Source organism: Gopherus flavomarginatus, chromosome 10, assembly GCF_025201925.1.
Source record: "Gopherus flavomarginatus isolate rGopFla2 chromosome 10, rGopFla2.mat.asm, whole genome shotgun sequence".
Taxonomy (NCBI): domain Eukaryota; kingdom Metazoa; phylum Chordata; order Testudines; family Testudinidae; genus Gopherus; species Gopherus flavomarginatus.
Window position 1 is genome coordinate 13,396,690 of NC_066626.1, and position 17,521 is coordinate 13,414,210.

Consider the following 17,521-nt stretch of genomic DNA (forward strand, 5'->3'; position numbering starts at 1 on the left):
TGGTGAGAGAGGGTGCATGGGTGTGTGAGGGGGAAGAGCAGCTGTGAAAGAATCTAACACTTAACTGCTTACAGCTGCTATCTACTCAGCCAGTAAAGATGCATAAACAGGATATTCTTTGTGTCAGGCTGAGGTACTGTAACATGCAGGACAAAGAAGGAAAATCCTGAACTGTGCTGGTAAGCTACCCCTAACTAGAGCTGTGTGGAAAATATTAAGTGTTTTTTGTGAAGTGTCAAACATTTTTCAAGGATAGTTTCCAGTTTCTCAATGAAACCTTTTAGTTTTTCCAAAAACTTGTTACAGTGATGTTAAGTTTGGGACACTCTGAAAAGAAACAAAGAGAGTGAACATTCTGGGCCAGATTATCTCATCTGCTCCATTCACTTTGTACTACTCAGCTTTGGAATGTCTATGTTTTGGTAAAAAAAACAACAACACAGCATTGTGCTTTTGGTTCAAAATTTTCTAGTTTTTTGATGATTTTTTTTCTTAAAGGCCATTTTTGGTCAAAAGTCAGAAATTTTTCAGCCAGCTCTAATGCTATTCAGCTGAGTGGTACAGAAAATGAAACTACTGTGAGAATCAGGCTTTGGGGAGCGTAAGAGTCACAGCATCACTGATGTGATATCCCAAGGACAGAGGCCATAAATATCCCGGGTATGTCAGTGAATTCCCTTTAGGGGACACAGGAAATGAAGTCAGTGTTAGGTATTTTAGGCAATGCAGCATGTGAGGCTGATTCTGTAAGAACTGAAAACTTCAGTATCAGTCCATTTGCTCATCATCCTGATGCCATTAGTGGAAGCCACTAAGCCACTGTCTTTTAAATATCTTTGATTTGTTCCTCCAGTCAAAACACAGGGGCATTTCAAAATGCCCATCAGTATACAGTCTGCTTCCCCTGTTCTATCTGCTTCTCATTGACTCATTTGTATATCAGTGCTGGTATTAGTGGTCCTTCCTGTATAACTTTGTGAACTGAAAGAAAAACATGAAGGACCACAGCTACGGTATTACCTGCTGCACACATTTAGACTGTTGTCATCATCACACATTAAGTCACAGTGCAACAGAAAAAACCTCTGCCAGGATAAATAAGTTGTATCATCTGAATACATTCATTTACCATCAAGACCAAAAATACACAGGCTCAGCACAACTCCAAAGGGGAATGCAAAAGTGGCTGCGAGCCAGCTCCACGCTACCCTTATCTTGGAGCTGTCTGACCTTTGAATCCAAACACTGGCATAAGTTAGAAAAGCTACAGGGCTGCTCTAATTTACACTTGCTGTCCATTGCTACAAGGGCCAGTCCAGAAGCCAGAGATCAATAGGAGGCAGGAAAACTCCAGCCATGCCTGCTTTCCTCTGGCCACAACACCACTAGAGTTTGGTGTAAGAGCTGCTGCTGTACATCATCTCTGGCTTTCCCTACGCAGAGGGAATCTTCAAGGAGCCCGGTAAGCTGGCTTTAGGGCTGCTTTGTGTTGGAGTAATGGAAAGCAACTGGAGTAGGGTCAAGGATCTGTCCCAATATATAAACATGACCACATTCATATGTACATGTGGACAAATACTTCAGTAGCTTATTTCTTACCCATTTCTCTTCAGGAAAGGGGAGTCCTGTATGGCCAAATCATACCCTTGCTCCCATAAGAGGCTGTGAGCAGGCAAAGATGCAGGGACAAACAGAAGTGCTACACGGCACAGGTGGAATGCCCCAGGGCTCACAAGAGAGAGTACTGAACAGCACCCATTAAGCCTGCTGCAGAAAGATGCTGCCTGCACTGCACCCCTTGTCGACATTCAGGTGCTAGCCGGTGCCTAAGAGGGCAGGCTCCTGACCTTATCTCCACCCCATCTTATCTCCACCTCCTCCTTGGAAAAGCACTGCCAGGACAGCGTGTGGGTCAACCTGAGGGGACACAAGCGGCAGCATCCTGATGGTGCACTGGGGAGAAACCTCTTGTATTCCTTCTCCCATTAGTATGTCTCCAGAGAGGCAGCTGGAATCACTACTCACCTAGTAAGTTCACACTGGACTGGTGCTCGTTACAGCTAAGCAATCATAACAGGAAGGGGCTCTCAGTTTGAAATAATACTTCTTTTGGCCAATTCAAGGATTATATTTGCCCAACTACCATGTTATTTCTATCCAACTCTTAAGGAGCACCAGCATTTCTCCTACTCACCCAGCGGCATAACTCAGCATGGGCCTGTTTTGATCTAATTTTAAATGTTTGTCCATGTGCAGGAAGGGCGTGACTAAATTAAATGATTGTTTGGAAACTGAGGTCATTCATTTATAAAGGAGAATAAAAGTCCTGCTGCTGGAGTTTTCATTACAGAGAACATGGATGCATGAGCTCCAGATGAAGCTAGAAGAGGGAATTCCATGGGGAAAAGTATGACCAGGAAATGTCTGTTTTGATTAAAAGTATCCAGAAGAACTATTACTCTAAGGGTATGTCTACACTATGAAATTAGGTCGAATTTATAGAAGTCAATATTTTAGGAAGTGATTTTATACAATTGATTGTGTGTGTCCCCACTAAGTGCATTAAGTTGGCAGAATGCGTTCACAGTACCGAGGCTAGCATCGACTTTCAGAGCGTTGGACTGTGGGTAGCTATCCCACAGTTCCCGCAGTCTCCACCACTCATTGGGATTCTGAGGCAAAAACATTGTCATGGGTGGTTTTGAGTACATGTTGTCAGTCGCCCCTCCCTCCGTGAAAGCAACAGCAGAAAATAATTCATGTCATTTTTCCACGCAGACGTCATACCATGGCAAGTGTGCAGCCCACTCACCTCAGCTCACTGACACTGCCGCTGTTGTGTCCTGGTGCTGCTGGCAGCAAATGATGAAGTAGGACTGCTAACCGTCATCCACCGCTTCTCCATGTTGTCTGTCCTGGGCTCCTGGGTATACTTCTGCTGCAACTCTGCTCTCATGAGTCCACCTTGCAGGTCCCCTCGTCATTCTCTATACATATCTATTCTCGTGGCATCCGTCATCAGCCACTGCTTCCACTGCAACTCTGCTCTCCTGCAGACGCCATACCTCGGGCAAGAATGGAGCCCGCTCAGATCACTGCAGCAGTTATGAGCATTGTAAACACCTCGTGCATTATCCTGCAGTATGTGCAGAACCAGAACCTGCAAAAGTAGGAGAGGAGGCGATGGCAGCGCGGTGATGAGAGTGATGAGGACATGGATACAGACTTCTCTCAAAGTATAGGCCCTTCAAATTTGGACATCCTGGTGGCAGTGGGGCAGGCTCATGCCATGGAATGCCAACTGGGCCCAGCAAACAAGCACAGACTGGTGGGACCAGATAGTGTTGAAGGTCTGGGATGATTCCCAGTGGCTGCGAAACTTTTGCATGCATAAGGGCACTTTCATGGAACTTTGTGACTTGCTTTCCCCTGCCCTGAAGCACAAGAATACCAAGATGAGAGCAGCCTTCACAGTTCACAAGCGAGTGGCGATAGCCCTCTGGAAGCTTGCAACGCCAGACAGCTACCGATCAGTCAGGCATCAGTTTGGAGTAGGTAAATCTACTGTAGGGGCTGCTGTGATCCAAGAAGCCAACACAATCAAAGAACTGCTGCTATCAAGGGTAGTGACTCTGGGAAATGTGCAGGCCATAGTGGATGGCTTTGCTGCAATGGGATTCCCTAACTGTGGTGGGGCGATAGACGAAATGCATATCCGTATCTTGAGACCGGACCACCAAGGCAGCCGGTACATAAACCAAAAGGGGTCCTTTCAATGGTGCTGCAAGCACTGGTGGATCACAAGGGATGTTTCACCAACATCAACATGGGATGGCTGGGAAAGGTATATGATGCTCGCATCTTTAGGAACTCTGGTCTGTCTGAAGTCTGCAGCAAGGGACTTACTTTCCAGACTAGAAAATAACCATTGGGGATGTTGAAATGCCTATAGTTATCCTTGGGGACTCAGCCTACCCCTTAATGTCATGGCTCATGAAGCCATACACAGGCACCCTGGACAGTAATCAGGAGCTGTTCAACTATAGGCTGAGCAAGTGGAGAATGGTGGTAGAATGGGCATTTGGACATTTAAAGTGCGCTGGCACAGTTTACTGACTCAGTTAGACCTCAGCAAAACCAATATTCCCATTGTTATTGCTGCTTGCTGTGTGCTCCACAATATCTGTGAGAGTAGCAGGGAGACGTTTATGGTGGGGAGGGAGGTTGAGGCTGAATTTGACCCCAGGTGGTTGCCTGCCTTCCAGCATCAATGATCAGGGAGGTTAAAGTACTGAACATTGTGTCTGTAGTAAAAGGAAGAGATGATGTTCTAGTAATAGCCAAACTGAGAGTGCAGACAGTTAGACAGCTATGTGGTTGGCAGAGCCATCACTTGCCAGAGCAGATAAAGGATTTTCTTGAAATGGTGCTTCTGAGGAACCACAGTATTGTTGCTTCCGAAACAAACAAACAACCTTCAGAGGGAAAACTAAGACATGGGCCGGAGACTCAGCTGGTGTAACTCAGCAGAGTTACTTTGACTTCCATAGAAGTATGACAATTTATACCAGCAAGAAAAACAGGTGTTCTAAGACATTAATTTTCTCACAGCTACTCCAAGCCTGCCTGCAGCCTCGTTTTTGGTATTGTTTTACTAAAATACCATGGAAGAGATTAGAAGTTTATCTTAGAAAGAGACATTTGCCATTGAGTAGCACCACAGTTACTTGCACTTCATTATAATTAACAGAGTCTCAGGTCCTGGGTTATGGACAGACCCTTTGGATTCTTTTCTGTAATGCTTAACACGCCGAGTGAATATGCCATGATGCTAGATGACCTCCTGAGGTCCCTTCCAACCCTGATATTCTATGAATCATTCATAATAGTGTTGCTGACAGAGCACCATCTGGGGTAGAACACCAGCGCTGTAAAAAATCTCATCACGTTATCACGACACTTCCAATAATTCGTGTTTTCCTTAAAGCTCCAGCTGCCAGAATCAGATTGGATGAGACCCTCAGCCTTCATTTAAAACAGAACACAAGTTTCTAGTCCTCACGGTCATAGAGAAAAGCTTGAGAACATGAACCTTAGCCTGTACTAAAGGCTCAGAACCCAGAAAGAGCCCAGGGTTTATTTATTTGTTTAAAAAAATCCCACGATTGTTAAGGCAATATCATGACCTTGGGGGCCCGACTCACGCTTTTCAAAGGCTTGGTGTTGGCAATATTGCAACACTGCCTTTTTTATTTTGGTTTTAGTCTATTTGGGTTCTGATTTTCCCTTAAAGGTCTCATTTTTTTTAATCTGTCAAGGCCACAGTTGGTTAAAAAAGGGACCAGCTCAGGCATAGGGTTAATGCTCTTTATTTGTGCATCTTCACTTGCAGCTAGTACCTCAGTCGACCTTCCAGCAGCGCTGGGGCTCTTAGATTATAACACTACAATAGCCTCAGAGGGACATAACATCACAAGGTTCTGCAAGCCTGAAGATATGCTCATTAAATGGCTTACATCAGATCACAGTTAGTTCCTGCCTGTAAGGGTGTACACACAAAGTTGGGCTCTGTTACCAATGACAAAGAATTCAGGCATAAACTTCTGCCCACCTTTTTCACATAGGGTTCCACCATTGTCTCATTGATATGAGTTTGATAGGAACCCTTGGTGTATATCAACTAAAATTTGTCTTAATGTGTTTCCCTGGAGGATGGGGGCTGTCCAGACTTATACTGTAAATGGGACATCTACAGGGTACAGCAGGTGGTAAGAAGATAAGGTGGCCCCAAGGGACAGGAAGTGATCTGAACAAGCACAACAATACATGATTGCATGGATATCTACTTAGATGTCACAGGGTGATGCTTGCCCTTTAAGAGGGAGAAGGGCCAGTGCACCTGTGCCACATCTGCTGCTTACAATTTGGGCTTAAAAGAGGCATCTGGACCTTAGAGAAGGGAGAGACCTGCTGAAGGAGAGGCCTGAAGTGAGGAGAAGAGCAGGAGATTAGAACTGTCAACCTGCAGGTGGTTCTTGGGAAAAGGTTGAAGGCAGAAGAGCAGCAAGAGGGGTTTGCTGGCTGACTTCCCCAAACCAGAGAGGGAGGGCTGCAAGTGGCTGACAGCAAGGGCACAGCAGAGGGGTCTTACCAGGAGAATGGTAAGAGGGTTGATGGGTGAGAGATGCTCCCCTGGTAAACAGGTGTCCAGGGAAGAGGCTGAGCGTGTGATGCTAGAAGGCCAGGTGCCAGCTTACGCCAAGGCCCCCATGTCTCAACTGAAATCTATCTGGCTCACTTGTGGATTAGTATTGATAAAACTGCAGTTAGAAGAAAGTATTTAGAATATTGAGTACTTGCGAGTTGCTACATGCATTAGTCTCTCTTGTAATATCTGTGTTGTAATGAAATATTTGAGCAGTTGTACTGGGAGTTTCTCTGATTGTGTGAATCGCCATACAGGAGAGGGATGTTAGTGTGAAGAGCTGCTCTTCTCTAGAAATTGTTATGCCCCTCCCAAAGGAGGAGAACCATCAATACCAGATGTAAGATCCAACCCTAGCTCACCTGGAAACTCCCTACATCTGAACTGAAAAAGCAAGGGGACTAAACTCTTATTATTATTCTGCTCTCCCCATGAAGATGAGTCATGCAAGTGGACTCCTCCCATCAACTGAGTGTTCAGCTCAGAGCACGTAGCAAGAGGCAGATAAAATCCCCAAACCAAAGTAAGGTTCTCCATGTTGGTTGGACTCCGGAAGGGCAAGTTGTTTCTAGGCATAAGCAAGAGATTAATGAGCTGCTTAGCCTGTGTTAGCCCTGAAGGACAACTAGATCTTGCTGATTATAGAAGCCTGTATTACCTTTTGAAACCTAAGACTAACTCATTTGGGTGTCTGTTTGCTTGCTTTAACCTTGTCATTAACTAATTTCTTTTTCCTATTAGATTGTTTACTATAGGATTTGCTACACCTGTTTTCTTTGGTGTGAGACCTAAAATGCAATTGACCTGGCGTACGTGACTGGCCTTTCAGGATTAGGAGTAACCTGAATATTGCTGTGATTCTTGGTGAAACGCCCATCTATCACCAAGATTCAGGCACCTGGGTGACACGACAGACCAGAGTACCCAAGGGGACTGTCTGTGACTGAATGTTAAGGGTGTTAGAGTGCCTGAGGAGTTTACACTTGGTGCAGTTGGTTGGTAAAAATCCAAGTTCAGATTTCACAACCAATTTGGGGTTTGTGCTCTGGCTTTTAACCAACCTCTGCCCTGAGGTTGGTACTCGTGCTCTTGCATCATTGTGGAAGTGTCACAGGAGATTCCTGCTGGGAAGAGGAACCCTGAGTTGGAAGGGTTGAGTGGCTGTCTAGGACCAGAAGGACAAAAGAGGACAGAGACCAGGCGTGGCCTAAGGTGCTGGAGCATGGAATGTGGGGTGTCAAGGGATATGTTGTCTTGAGATTGTAATGACTATTCACAATGAGGTGAGACACGGACTACATGTTTGGGATTTTTTTGCTATGGGGGTTATTTTACACAGTTTTGATAATAACCCATCCCCAATGACGGGCAGTATTGAGGCAACTTAATTTTAAAAGATTTCACACCTCATTCAAAGGCCCTTCAATAAAACTATCTATAAATTATTGCAGCTCCGCTGACTTCCAAGGCCTTTATCTTTTTACTTCAGTAGAGCTGTGGTGATTTACACCAGAAGAGGATCTGGCCCAGACAGAGTGAAAGCTAGATAAAAGCACTGGAAAATGCCTTCTGTGGAAGCATTCTGCACTGAGTAGGCCCAGAAAATAGACTTGTAAGCCCCAAGGAGCTAATGGGGCCCTTTCATCTCAGAATTGCGAGATTCTGTTAGTATTATAGTGAATTATGTGCACATGGCCCAGATTTCATTACTCAGACCAATTCTTCAGCTATTGAGTGTTCAGTCTTATTTTTGTCCATCTTTCAAACACACTGATGAAAACTAAGAAAAAGAGGACCTTCCATTTTGAAACACATGGCAACTCAAAGCTGTGTTGCCAGCTCTTGCAGTTTATCACACCTCATAATTTTGGTGGGTTTTTCCTCAAATCTCCAGCTCCTGGAGTCATGGGATTGCATGAGAATCTCTTTTTTTTTTAAAGGGTAAGCTGCTAGCCCTCATGGTTGTCAGAAAGGCACCAATGACCTCAGAGCACCCTAAAAATTCAAAGGCCACAAATCAAAAGAACTCAAACCTCATATTTAAGGTCTCATGATTTTTTAAGCCACTCATGATTTTTGAATGCTTTCAGTGGCAGTATTGCTAACCCCAGTCTAGCATTGTTCAAAGCAGGCCAGAGGTTGAGAGCAGATTTCTTCCCAGAGAAGACCTTAATCAGACCGCCTCAAAGATTACATTTATTATGTTTTATAACATTAATAGTGCACCTTTTAAGCCACTAAAAATGGGAGTTGGGGGGGACAAAGAGAACAAGGAAAAGAGCTGAAGTAATAAGGAAAATTTAATACATTAAGTACAATGAACACTGAAAAAGCATAATCACTAAATTAAAACAAACATTCCTTGCTTCATGAGCTATAAATTAGATTCCTAATGCTACGAGGATACATTTTATTACGTTTTAAATTAAGGTTCTCAAGTTCACATCTAGTTCAGATTCATGTTTATTTCTTGAGTTCTGAAATGACTTATTGTTCCATAGCTTTGCAATCTGTCTGACTCAGAGTTTAAGGCCAGAAAGCACCACCATATCATTTAGTCTGACCTCCTGTCCATCACAGATCACTGATCACCACCCAACCACCACCACACCAAGCACCAACCAGAATTAGATAGAAGTATTACAGCCTTCAGGAGACTAAACTATTGTGTGCCACAGGGAGAGAACAATAGGAACTGAGATGCACCAGTACCTGAGGCCCCCTCCAATGGCAGGACACAGATTAGTGAGATATACCCTGTCCGTCTTCCTACTCTTTTCCTTCCGTATTCTCTGGGATGTGTCATTACTACCTTCATCTGTGAACATCCCTTCACTGAGAATGATATCCAACTGTACATCGCCCGACATGCTCTCTGAACCATTTATCTCCTGCATACCTGTTTGCATTAACTATCAGTTGTCTAAGCATCTATCTCATGCTATCTGCATGGTACCTGAGCACCCTACAACTTTTTGCACAATACAAACTCCCTACTGCATCGTAAATTCCTTCTAATGGAGGATTAGAAGACTGAAATCCTCTTAGGTAAATGGTCCTCTTTGTTTTAGGCCTCTAACTTTGCACTCATTTTCCTTAACCAAGACCTCAACTTCACTCACAGGGTCAGAAATCAGACTTATTCTTTGCCCTGCAATACATTTTTTTTCCCACAATGTGTGTGTCGGCAAGTCTTCCCATCTCCACCTCTGGAACATGGCCAGATTTCGTCCTTATCTTGATCCTGTTTCTTTTTAAATGCTTACTCTGTTTGTGTCTCGTCTCGTGTGAGATGCTCTTTTATAAGCTTCCCAAACCCTTGCTCTCTAAATCTCATGAGGTTTGCAAATCTACAACCAGATGACTCTTACTGGAGGAAGTGGGAACAAATTCCACCCATTCTCAGACACGTTTACTGGCTTCATACTCCTGTCTATCACTTAATCCAATTCAGTTACTCTTCTGGTTTTGAAGATCCTCTATCTTACTTCTGCCCTCATTAACCTATGCTCCTAGCCACTGACGTTATTTCTCTGATTCCTTCCTCCCCTCTGCCTGCTATTCACTGCAGTTGGAGGTTGCTGCTTCAGGGGTGTGTGGTGCCCCATGTCTCTGAAATTCTTTCCTTCCCCCTTGCTCTCGAGTCACTTCCTGTTTTCAATACTACAACACCCCTTTTTTGCTTTTAGGGGTTGATTGACTCTTGATAAAAGCATTTTTAAATTTCTTTTTATATAGATCCTTCAATACAGTGTCAATGTCACCGTATTTCAGAAAGAGTTAGCCAGTATCACTGAAGTCACATTTAAGCCCTCTTGCAGGGTACCAGAAAAGGGATTCCACCCACTTCCACACAACGCCCCTCTTCTGAGAGTTTAAGTGAATTTTTGGTGGTTTTTGGTGGTTGCGCTGGCCCTCTGCATGGGGTGAATTCCATCTCCTGGCTACTGCTTACCGCACTGTGTGCTGTGTAGTCATCAAACTTACTAAACTACATTTGTATTGCTTCTGCTAAACGTTTGGAAACTTTTTGTGAACTAGGAGCCTCCTAAAGTGTCCACACAAGTGTCTCCCAGGGAAATCCATAAAAGTTGAGACTTTTCCCCTTTCTAGGAAGGTTTTGATGAATGTGTACTTGCACAAATGTTGGCGGGGGAGAGAAGAGGGGTCATGAAATTTGTGAAAACAAAGTTCTGCATTTTAGCTGAACAAATGTTCACAAAGTAGAACAGGTCAAAACTTGCCAGAATTTCCCATAGAACAGAAATGCCATTTCCAGAAAGGTTTTGTTCCAAATACAGTAGGATCAAAACCTAACCATTTAAAAACATTTCCTGCACAAAGGAAATTCCAAAACTGTTTTTTGAAACATCAACATTTTTCACACGATTTTTCAATAATGAAATGGAGCAGGCGGCTGCCATGACTGAGGGGTGACCTGGGCTCTAGAGCAGTCTGCCAGCTTTTCAGCAACAGTTTGTCAAAACTGAAACTTTTCTGGATTTGCGGGTAGTGATCGATCTATCAGGGATCGATGTATCACATCTCATCTAGACGCGATAAATCGATCCCTGAACGTGCTCCCGTTGACTCCAGAACTCCACAAGGGCGAGAGGCGGAAGCGGAGTCAACGGTGGAGCTGCAGTCAACAATCCCGCGCCATGAGGACAGGAGGTAAGTTGAAATAAGATACATCAACTTCAGCTACGCTATTCTCGTAGCTGAAGTTGCGTATCTTACATCGATGCACCTTTCCCCCCCCCCCCAGTGTAGACCAGGCCTTAGGGGATGTCTACACATGGAGCTGGGGGTCTGGTTCCTAGCTCAAGAAGCTAGCATGCTAAAAATAATAATGTAGCCCTGGTAGCATAGGCAGTAGTGAGCAACAGCATGGCCTAGCCACCCCAGGTACAAACCCACCAGGACGCTGTAGGTTTGCACTTGGGATAGCTAGCCTGTACCAGCATTCACTGCTACCAGAGCTATGCTACTATTTTTAGCACACTAGTTCAATGAGAGCTAGTGCTGGTACATCTACAGGAGCTGGCAATCACAGCCCGGTCCCCAAGCGTAGATGTAGCTAAGGGTCGAATTCTCCACTACCTTGCACCATCTCTTTCTGCTGTGCCAACTGGATCTAAATAATGACCACATCAGAATTCTCTACTCTTACCCTACGGGAGCATTTCACACTTTTTGCCCTCATTGCACAAGTGTAAATGACCACACGCAGTCAAAGAAAGTCAGGCACCAAGTCAATACATGACAACTCTGTATGCCCGACGCAATGCAGCAATCACACCCCCACATGAACTGATGCAACCTGCTAATGTAAAGATTCAAACATTGCAATGTCATGATAATGTTTTGCAATTCCCTCCACCCCCAACAAACCTTTCTAAACCTGAGCCTGCAAATTTTAAAGCCAACCTTCATGAAGAAGGGGTGAGAAGACGTCAGGAAAGAGAAAAGGAGCCCCTAGCTGGAAAAAAACAAAACATCACATCAGTGCTCTACTGTCAGTCTACAGTGATAAATATGGGCCAGACTTCATGTGGGGTAAACCACTGAATGGAGCTGTGTCAGTTGACACCAGTTGAGGATCTAGGCTAGTAAGTACTTAACCTTGAACAGATAGGGAAATTTAGGGTAATTTTGGTAAGTGCTTGTGGTGAGGTTGGGGAAAAAAAATCTCCTGTACCTGTACTCAGTGTCCCTGTCCCTCCATAACCACCATAGTTAGCACAGTTATGTCAACATATGACTTAGAAGAGAAGGAGGTGGTGATGGAAAATAGGTCAAAGAAAGGCAGTGATGCTGGAAAAAAGCAAACAGGAACAGCAGCCAAAATAAGCCATCTGAGTTCTGGAAGCGGGGTGGGGGGGAGGGGAGAGTGTGAGACTAGGAAATACGTTAAGTTAAAACTTAACAAAAATTAGCTTTCCATACTTGCTAATACTTAAAACAAGCCAGCTTTACATTTTGAGTGGGGTAGGAGAATGCAAGACATACCTTGGGATAGTTAAGCACAAACAGGATGACTAAGAAGTTTCCTTTCCCTAAATCCAACCCATCCCCCTAGCTAACACCACATTCCATCCTTATTTCTCAATCAGTTGCCTAGTGCCCATCTAGCAAGGGAACCTTGTAGGGTTGTTAGTGAGAGTGACACACAACTCTAGCCATGCATAAAATACACACGCAATGGATGAAGCCAACAGGTTTTTATTCTTAAGGGCTCCAGAAGTGGCTTGCACTATGGTCCCATACACTTCAGCACCTGCTTTACATAGCATGGCACAGACACCTATAAGCCTCAGTGCTGTAGCTAAGGAATCTGCCAGGGTTCACTAGAAAACACGCTAGCCGAGACACTCCATAATCCCTAGTACCCAAGTGGTTTTCTTGTTCCCACAGAATGCTCCATTTTCATAAAGTTGAAGCATTTTGTTTTGGTTTGGACTTCAATATTTTTTATAATATAAAATGTATGCAAGTTTAGAAACAAAGTCATTTTGAGACAAAAACCAAAAATTGATGACAAAAACTTCACCACATTCCCTCGGAAAGTTTCCATATCGCTGGAATGGCTTTTTCCATTGGAAAACATTCTGTTGTGAAGTTTTCAACTAGCTCTAATGACAACGTGGTTGCATGGATGGTTACACAGGGATGTATTCAACACTTACACATTTGGACTGCAAAGAATTCAAAATAGCTGTAAAACAAACTTTTAACAAAACAAATCACATGAGACTTTTCTGATGACTGAAAATAATGAGAAGTCCTCCAGCATACATGACAATAAGTGGCATAGCATAAGGTCAATCGAAAAGATAGAGTGTTAATGAAAGCAGATCCTTCTGCTTTTCAAATAAGCCATCATACTAAAGCCCTGACTGCTTGTGATCACTAAAGATCCCATTGCACTTGCCACAAGTGTAGGAGTGAGAGCCCCAGAGTCCTAGCCCAGTTTCAGCTTGGGTAATTATATTCCTTCTACCTATAATTTCTCTTGTGGTTTTAACTGGAAAAGTTATTCTTCACTTCCACTTGTAAATGCTGTTGTGCAGGGATGCTGGTCAGAATGGCTGCTGCATTCCACCCCAGTCACAGCCACCTTTGCACAGAGAGTGAGTAACTAGAAGTGCTTGCGAATTCTTCAGGATGGAAGGTGCTCTAGGGTATATTTTGCTCAGATGCAGCTCCTTCCCAGCTGTGTAACTGATGCAGCAGGGATGCGGGAACAATCTGCATAGTAAGGATGCTGAGAGCTATTGAACCAAACTGTAAATCCTGTATACAATGGAAACCACTCCAAGTCAGAGGGTGCTGCAGTATCCCCCACACCCTTAGTTCCAGCACCTATGTGCTGCAGTGATTGTACTCTGAGTCTTCCAACCCAGGCCGCTACATTTCTCTCCCTCAGCCTTGATTTTGAGCCTATTATTTTAGTGCAAACAGATTGAGCTTAATGTTTGCTGTCAACAGATCACTTTATAATTACACCACCTGAGAATCTGATCCACAGTAGTCCCTTTTCCCAATGAACCAAGGAGTTGGCCTCCTTAGAAGCCTTTCATTGTTTCCCCCTGCTTGTCCACACAATGGGTAGGCTGTTGTTTTGTCGCTGGTATTTGCGCTACCAGGAAGTGCTGCTGGCTGAGACAGGAAGTTTTCCTTTCCCCTTCAGCATAACAATGACAATAACTTTTCATTAAAACAGCGATTCAGATTATTCACTTTCAAATGTCAGCTGTCAAGAGAATTAACATAGAAACTAAAGGAAGAGCAGCTTGATCATGGAATAACATCAGCATGTGTGTTTTTGTAGCCAGTGCAGCCCAAGCCGGGACACGTTGTGAATAGGCAGTTTCTTCTTACATTGAGAAGGATAATAAATTTCAGCAGGAAAAACAGAAAACAAAAACAGCTTTTGAATCTGACCTGTCATATGTATTACAGGCCCACTTGTCTATCTAGCTGACTTCTTACACTGGTGTTTATCACCTACTGAAGTCAATAGGGTTGCACAGGTGTAACTGCAAGAAGTGGATCCCCTAGAGTTTATAATCGAAAACAAGTTAGACTGCATTCCCTTTATGACCTTTGTTCTCCTGTTGCAAATCTACAACTGGAGGGTTAAGGTGCAAGGTGGGATGATTTATGTACCGGCTTGTCCCTCTGGGGATTGGATTCCATCTTAGTTGGGTTAGCAGAAGAGAGTTGTTACCTTTTGAAAATGCTATAGAGGAGAGTCAGCTGTTATATGCCTCGATCCCATAAACACTGTGAGCTTTATTTTAATCTCAGATCAGTTTTACATAGATCTAACTGTGTTGACTTCAGTGGAGTTACTTCTCCTTTACATTGGTGAAAGATCAGAATCAAGTCCAATTGCTTGAGATGCTCTCAGACATCACTTAGACATTTTAACTGAACATTTTTTGCCCTGTAAATCATGTATTGGATCTATCAAGTTATGTACCTTCTTCAAAATACTGTATCAGTCCCCTTAAACTTTTCAAATCCTTCACTGATGGCAGACTAACAGATGTCCTGTTATAGTTTTCCAAAAATGAATATTACCTTTTGGGCATCCTTCAAAAATAAGATCAGGACACAAGATAAAGTTTAAAAGTCAAGATTAGAGGATCTGGATAGTTCAGGAGTACGGCTGTGCAAATAACTGATTTTTCAGATCAGTGGCCACTGAACTAAAGCCTGGGGCAGGCGGAGTGAGGGGGATGGGAGGGGAATTCATTTTGGGTTGACCTGAAATGAAGATGTTTTGAATTTTTCCAGTGAACTTAAAAAAAATCCAGCTGTCCTAGCCCACTAGACTAGTGTCCTAGCCACTAAACAATCCCCCCAACCCCCACCTTTTCATTCTGTGATTTGGAGACACAGCAATAGACAAAATTGCTGGATCTGAGTTTAAGAGGCTGTTTTTGCAAAATCCACCTCTTTCCTTGGTCTGCTGATTGGGAGCAAACTAGCAGACACTACTAGTTAAAGAATTAACTTAAAAAAAGTGTGACTCATGCAAATCAAAAACAATTTTCTTCTCTATCTGTCTATCAGCAATAAATTTTTCCCATGACAGACTCTGCTATTCTGGGATCTGCTAACAGTATGTGTCTGAGAAGCTGTTCCAGTGTGATTCACTTTTCTTCAGTTTGTTTTCAAAACACACACACTTGAAACACGTAACTGCTATTTGGGTTAGGACAGAATTGCTATTTTTAAATTATTTTGCCAGACAGAAAGGATCTTTTGTTGATGGCTGTTCCTGCTGCTACTGCTTACACAAGTTTCTACATATTTCTTGGGATGATGAATTTACAAGAAAAAATAATAAAATTGGTTTAAAACCCCTAAACATGTATCCACATCATCAAATATCGACATCTCATCTCCTACCACTGATTATCAACATGCATAACAAAACTGCTGGCAATCTCACAAAGGAACCATGAATAAGCAACTGATTAAGTCTCTTTAATTTAGAAAACAAAGGAAATGTTGGATAAGTCCTGGTTTAAATAAGAAGTATTTTTATCATTTTGCATTGTATTCTTTTAAAATATCCATTTAAAATGGATCTTGATTCCCTGGCATAGAGATCAGGAACAGGATCTAAATTAGGCAGTCTCTGGAAGGGACATTTTAATGGCCTTCAGCAACGGAAACCTTTTGAAATAAAGCCAAAGATGTTGGCACTCAGCAGAGTCTATTCAAGTGCACGTATGTACCTCCAGAGGGGAAAGAGACAAAGGCATCTATTAGGTCTGACACAAGGACCACCAGAATTCAAAAACCATTTATATGCACTGCTAGCCCTTAGGAAATCTTTTTTAATGACCTAGCTGTGAACCCCTTAATCACACGGGTGAGCTGTTACTCCAGAGGCACTATCAAGTAACTGCTCATTTACGTGAATAAGGGGTTCACCATCTGACTCTAAAATATCAATGAGGTCTAGGCTGCTACTAGTCCCAAGATTTGATAAACCATTTTATAACACGGTTGGACCCCAGCTAGACAGAGGTCCCACCTTCACAACAGAAAGCTACCAGGCTGTAGGACCTTCTTACAACACAGTAGTGCCTGACATGTTTAAAGCATGTACACCACAAGACTGATCCAATAGGAGCAAACTATATTTTAGGCCTGTGTCAGAGGGTCCACTCACCACTACAGCATCTCCTCCTGGCTGCTCTGGGGATTAGCTTCGTCCAGGTCCAACACCCCCTTCTACTGCTCATTCACACCCCCTGCCACACCGCTCTCTCTGAGACTCAGAGTGGTGCTCTCTCTTCGTGGTTTGGCCCTCCAGGTGACTGCATGTTTTCCCCCTTCCAGGGTATCAAGGTCCTTCCTCAAAGATGGCTGCCTTCTCTTCACGGCCCAAACCGTGCCACTTCCCCAGTGGCTGTAAGGGGGGCCCAGGCCGACCCTGTACTCTGGGTTCCAGCTCAGGGACCCTCTGCTCAGCAGCCAAGGCCTGCACCATCTTAAAGCTTGCTGCCTTTTCCCATCAGCCTTTCCCTACCCTTTCTCCACCTTGTTTCCCTTTGTTCCCACTCTACTCTCCAGAGAGCCGTTACAGGCTCCCTCACTGCAGCCCCACTGTACTGCCAGCTCCCTGGCTTTACCTTAGCCCTGCCTGTTTCTTCCCACCTGGTTCTATCATTATTCAGGGGTTACTTAGGCCAGCTCATTCCCTCCAGCTGTGGCCTATCCAGTTAACTGGCCTCACCTCAGCCTCATTAACCACTTCTAGGCTGGTGTGGGGTGAACACCCCATTACATCATGTTGTTAGTGAAGACCTAGGGACTGCCCCGGCAACCTCCAAGTGTTCTGAAAAAAATGTGTAGTGCAACTGAAGCTCTGAAACTTTTGCAGTGCATAAAGTCAAGATCATGTTTAACTCCATATGAGCTTATACAGTAGCACCTCTGAAATTCATTTAAACTCTTTGTCATGGTATAATTCCCCACTCTGAACCTTAGCGTCCAAAAGATGGGGTACCAGCATGAATTCCTCTAAGCTCAATTACCAGCTTAGAACCTGTAGCGCTGCCACCAACCAGGAATTCCAGTGCCTGGTACACTCTGGTCCCCACAAAACCTTGCCCGGGGACCCCCAAAACCCAGACCCTCTGGATCTTAACACAAGGAAAGTAAACCCTTTCCCTCACCGTTGCCTCTCCCAGGCTTCCCCTCCCTGGGTTACCCTGGAAGATCACTGTGATTCAACTCCTTGAATCATAAAACAGAGGAAAATTCACCTTTCTCCCTCCTTCTCTTTCC